At 33.9% G+C, this 6,001-nt stretch overlaps 1 long non-coding RNA gene across 1 annotated transcript; it reads right to left on the bottom strand.

Annotated features, from left to right (window-relative positions):
* Window positions 1-3,000: 3,000 nt before the first annotated feature.
* On the bottom strand, window positions 3,001-4,204 carry LOC110707481. Its single transcript, XR_002508503.1, has 2 exons — window positions 3,919-4,204; window positions 3,001-3,268 (listed from the first exon to the last, which is right to left on the bottom strand). It is a non-coding gene; the product is annotated as an uncharacterized LOC110707481 (long non-coding RNA).
* Window positions 4,205-6,001: the final 1,797 nt, after the last annotated feature.

The following is a 6,001-nucleotide window of genomic DNA, read 5'->3' as shown; positions in this document are numbered from 1 at the left end:
ATTGGGGCAATAAAGTGTTTTAAATTGGATCAATATCAATAAAAGTGTTGGACTAACTTGTTAGGAGTAAAAGTGTTATTAAGGGCCCAACAAGTTAGACCCAAAGGAGAATTCAAAGAGAAATAAGATTAGTAATGGCAGTTTTGTAAATAAGTGTTTTTGTTTTATAAAGGGGATATAAATACCCTAAAAACTCAAGAATTTCACACTTAAAAATTAAATTGTCAAATTTTACAAAATTGACAGGATTTAGTCGTATCACCAAATCAAAAGAATTACCTAAGCAGATAAGGAAGTAGGGTCGAATCCACAGGGAAACAAGTCTTTCTATTCCTAAATAATTAATATAATCTAAACTATCAAGCAATCAAGTTGTTTTGAGGAACTAAGGAGAATAAATGAGCTAAAGCAAAATTAAACTAAGGAAAAATCAATAAATCAAAGCCTAGGGTATAGGTTCACCAATAAATAATATTCCAGGGTAAAACACAATAATCAATCATCAATGCATCAATTAATCAGATCATAAAGGGCTTTCGCTACGTATTACAATCACAGAATTAATCTACCGGTATTAAATCGCATCTCTCGAATCTTCACTTAACCATTTATAAATTAACCTGTCTATTGAAACTAAGCCTAAATATTAATTCTCATCTCTTGAATCTCGAATTAATATTGCATAACTCATACAATTAAACCTGGAGAGCATTAAATCAGCCAATAGGAAATCAATCGAACATTAACAATAAACAATAATAAATTACCTCTTCATATTATTTATGGATCCCCACAACCCTAGAAATAAAACTACTCACACATATTAAAATCTAAATCAAATAGAGCAATAAAACAAGACATGATTAATCAAAGCAATTAAATTACTGAAAATAAAAGGGAAAGAAATCGTTACTAAAATAGACGGAAATAATGAATTGCATAAACCAAAAGAGTTGAAAGAACAAGAGTATGAATCAAAATCTTAAAACTAAGAATCTGGAAATTAACTAATGGATGATGATGTCCGCAAAACTTGCTTAACAAAGTGTATTTATACTTAGGCTCCTAAATCCTAAAGTAAAAAAAAGTTTAAGTCGCAAAAACGCTCCTCAAAAGCACGCGCCCGATCGGGCACCATTTCGCCCGGCCGAGCCTGCCTTCGGCTGGCAGCCTTCACATCTCGCGCCCAATCGGGCGCGCTTAAAGGCGAAGAGTGTTTCTTTCCTATCTTCCTGGGCGTGCCTCAGGGTGAGGGCTTCCCCGGTCGGGCGGGCTTCCAGGCATCATGGATACTTCAATTGGGCTATTTTCTTTGCCTAATCCGGATTTCCTCTTTGGGTCCTTAACACTCGGTCCATTGCCTCGGTCTCTTCTCAACTGTCGAGCCCTTAATCACCGGTTTGATTGCTCCAACGCGGTCTTGGGCTACGGAATATGGTCATATGAACGCGATCCTACGCCAATGCTCGTAGTGGCTCAAATAAGTTCGGGAAAAAGCTTCAAATCTGCAATTTCCTATAAAACAATACCAAAGCTACAAAAAACACTAGAAAGGGCATATTAGTAATAAAAGTAGCTCCGTAGAGCCAAAAGTACTCCTAAATATGACCAAGGGACGAGGGTAAAGCACCATATAAAATAGACATATAAAAAATCCCAAACTTTTCCTCTTATTTTCTCTCCCATTTTTCCTTTTTTTCTCCTCCCTTTCCCACGCCATTCTCTCCTCCACTCCACACACCACCGGCGACCACCGGCGCCACCACCGACCACCGGCAACCATCGGCGACCACCAGTCGCCGTCCCTCCTCTCTCTCTCCTCTCCTTTTTGCGGTTTGGTATTTAAGGAAAGAAACACTCTTTTCTCCTAATTTAATTTCTTAACTTGTTTTAATTAATTCAAGACATGATTTTAATTATATTTTGATGTTGTTTTTAGATAGTTGATGTTGTTAATTTATTCTTATAATTTTCAAATTTTAATTTGATTAAAAACCTCAATTTACAAACCCTAGAATTTGGGAATTAATGTTTATGATTAAGGTTTGATTCTAGGTTGTTGTGGTTGTTAAATTAATGATTAAAACATGTTTTTAATGAGTTTTAAGCCCTTAATTAATGCTGGAACACACTACTTTTTAATTATTATGTTAGGTTTGATTACTCATAAAAGGAAAAAGGTTCTTGAAGATTTAAATATGATTTCCTAGTTTAGTAGTGATGTTTTATATTAAATAAGGAGGCCGCCCCAGTTACTCAACATGAGAAACAAAATTTATTTCTCAAGAGGTTAAATTTGTAAAATTACAGGTAAAATCGTTACTTCAGGTAGCGGTTTATGGCAAAACCGCTACTTCAAGTAACGGTTTTGCCGATGAACAGTAAAAAAAAATGCTTTTATTTACGTCTTTGCCATTTGAGAAATATAGTTTGTTTCTCATGTTGAGAAACTTGAAATTTCTCTTAAATAAGTATGCTGGAATTTTATTCAAGTCATGAAAACTAAGTCTTTTTGAAAGAGTTTAAATACCCACTTAAAGAAAAGGTTTTAAGGCTTTTAAACCATTAAATTTGGTTAATTAGTGAGGTTTAAAGTATGTTACAGTTGTTGAAAATTTGTGAGAATAGTGGATTAATTATGATTATGTATTTTTAACTGTAGGAAGCTTTGAGCTACGTGATTTCTAGCGAGTGTGGCCGAGTTTAGGCATTATTCACTAGGCGAAAAATGTAAATCCGCACCAGTTCAAAACCCTCCTTTCACACCAGTTTTGAACCGGTGTAGATTTGAGGGGTGATAAAAAGAAAAAAATTTCGCACCGGTTTTGAAAAGCTAACTTTTTGCACCGATTCGGTTCAAAATCGGTGCAAAAAGTTCTCAAAAAAAATAAAAAAATAAAAAAGGTTTTAGCACCGGTTAACCGGTGCCAAAAGTGCCAAAAAAAATAATTATGAATTGAGATACAACGAACAATAAAAAAAAATTATGCCTTACAAAAGGAAAAACAAAAATTTGCAGTTTTCCACTTACAAATCAACACACAATTAACAACAAATCACCAGAATCGTAATATACATTAATCACATATATATTCATCCAAATAAATTTTTATTTTACAATATATATATAAAAAAAATAAAAAACTGCAACAATGAACAACGAAACACCAAAATCTACATCTTCAATCCTATTTTATGTGCAGGCGTGTTTTTAGCAAAAATTATCACCATACTCGCATCTAATTTTTGCAATGATATCATGAAGGACCTGCATCAATTAAAACACCAAAATTAATAAAACCCACAAGATTTAGTAATTATAATCCACAGAACAAAAAGAAATTAAATATCAGAAATTTCAAAATCGAAAAAATCCAGAGAGTTTGAACCCAGAAAAACCCAAAAATTTCGAATTCAGAAAAATTTAGAAATTTTGAACTCAGAATCCAGAACCCTAAAATTTCCAAGAAAAATTCAAAAATTTTGAACTTAAGAAAACCCAGAAAAATTTAGAACCTAGAAATTTAAAAACCCAAAAATTTCGAATTTGAAGAAATCCATAAAGTTTGAACCCAGAGAAACCCAAAAAGACCCAAAAATTCGAATTCAGAAAAACTTAGAAATTTTTAATTCAGAATCCAGAACCCAAAAATTTCGAACAAAGAAAATTCAAAAATTTTGAACTTAGAAAAACCTAGAAAAGTTTAGAACCCAGAAAAAATCAGAAAAATACGGAACCCAGAACCTAGAAATTTCTTCAACTAAACCTAAAAACTCTGAACCCATAACCCAAAAATTTCTTCAACTAAACCCAAAAACCAGAAATTTCGAATAAATTACATCAATTAAACCCAAAAAAATCAACAAATTACATCAATTGAACCAAAACGAAAACCTAAAGAACCCAAAAACCCTAACCTCAAATTCCTGATTTTCAAATCGAAAATTCATTCAAGTTTGTTGTGGTTGTGCTTGGTTCTAATGACGGTGGCTGATGCTTGCATGGTTCGAATAATTGACGGCGGCGGCGAAAATTGTTGTGCTTGGTTTCGAAAATTCAACTAAGGAATCTAAAATGAGGAAGAAGAAGATAAGAGAAGAACGAAAGCTTAGAGAGAAGGAGAGATGAAAGAGAAGGAGAAAAGAACGAGAGATTAGATAGGAGAGAAGAAATAGAGATACGCATGAGAGAAAAAAGGGCTGAGGGAGTATCATTAGAGGGTTTAGAAAATTTAAGGGGCACCGGTTAATCGATGCCTTTTTTTTTTTCTTTTTTAATTTGCACCGGTTCAAATCGGTGCGAAAAATATAATTTCATACCGGTTTGGTTGGAATCGGTGCGAAAAGTCTTTTTCCCAATCCCGCCCTTTTCTTTTACCACCGGTTTTCAAGAACCGGTGCAAAATGTGCGCTGCCTATTTCATTTTTTCTACTAGTGATTCAAGGTACGTATGCGCATAGATATATTTATGTATGTGTAGTATCATGCTAGGAATGTAAAGTATGTTTCAAGTGATGAATTAGTAACATGTTTGGCTGATTAAATGCTTGGATTATATTGGATATTGGATGATCATGAATTATTATGTAAGCATGTGAATATGTTATTTGAGGCATGATACAAGTTGAATATGTATGAATCATGAAAATATGTTTTATTTTTAAGTATCAAGCATGAATTTAATAAGCAAGGCTTATGTATGTTTAAAAGAGCTAAAGTTAGAATCATTGAGCATGATTCATGATTTTATTCTCACCCATATATTGTTGGAGTTGAGTCAAGAAGTTAGTTTATTTATTTTACTCACTCATATAAGTTGAGATTGAGTCAAGGAAGTTAATTACTGCATCATATGCACCAAGGTAGTAATAGTGCAATTTTGTGCACAAAACTAGGCAAGGAACCTTAATTAAAATAAATTGTATGTGCTCACTAATTAATTCAAGAATGAAACGGAAGTATGTATTGATGGTTGTTATGTTTGTTCTTGATTGGTTGGTTGGAGTCATCACAAGTTAAATTGGTAAATCACGTAAAGTGTAGGTGGATACGCACCAAAACTCTTGGAACGTATACACCTAGAGTATGAACATATGGGGAGTTATGGTGTTTTATATTTAACCATAGCTTCTACAGGGATACAGGACGCTGTATTTTCTTTTATTATTATTATTATGCGCTAGAATTCCGTCACAAGGTGACACTAGTTGGTACTCACTTGGTTAATTCCATAGTTAAGGAAGAAAACCCATTCGATGCGTAATCCAAAGCTATTTATTAATAATTAATATTGTTAGTTATGAGTTAAAGGTAAGTTGACTTGTGAATTGTATGACGAGCATGTTTTATTTATTAGGAAAATTTGTCAAAAAAAAAACTTTTAAATGCCTCATTTTGCAAGAAAAAACCTTTTAAACGACTCTTTGTTAAAAATAACCACCACGATCACTTTTTTTGTTTAATGAAACCTGGGCTCTCTTTTCCGGCATTGACTCCCACTTTCAGGCGTTGACCCATTTATTTCCTACTTGCAGCCAACAGTTGGGTAAATTTCCCTCTTTTTTTGTTTGGCTCCCTAATTATCCCTCTATAAATATTCTAGGGCAATCCTCCCCAAATCACTCCAACAGAAATTAGGGCAAATCTCCACCCAAATCAGATCAATTGAAAGGTAAATTAGGGTTCTTCATCTATTTGTTTAACAATTGCAGTGATGAATTCACCATTGTAGCGCTCCATCGTTCTTCTCTTCTCTAATTCTTCTGTTATGCGTTTTTTGCTCTTCACTAATACCTCTGCTGTTGTTGTTAATTTTGTAGGTAAAATGGCGAATTGTGCATGTGGCTTTCCTTGTGCGAAGCGATATTCCCGGACTCATGAAATTCCAGGAAGAAGGTTCGAGGCTTGCAAAAAGTACAACCACGACACTGGAGAACGAGGTTGCAACACATTCAAATGGCTGGATGAGGAGCAGACGGAGTGACAACGTGAAGTGATTAA

Source organism: Chenopodium quinoa, unplaced genomic scaffold, assembly GCF_001683475.1.
Source record: "Chenopodium quinoa cultivar QQ74 unplaced genomic scaffold, ASM168347v1, whole genome shotgun sequence".
Lineage (NCBI taxonomy): Eukaryota > Viridiplantae > Streptophyta > Magnoliopsida > Caryophyllales > Amaranthaceae > Chenopodium > Chenopodium quinoa.
Note: the sequence above shows the minus strand (reverse complement) of the source record. Positions and strands in the feature narration are given on the sequence as shown.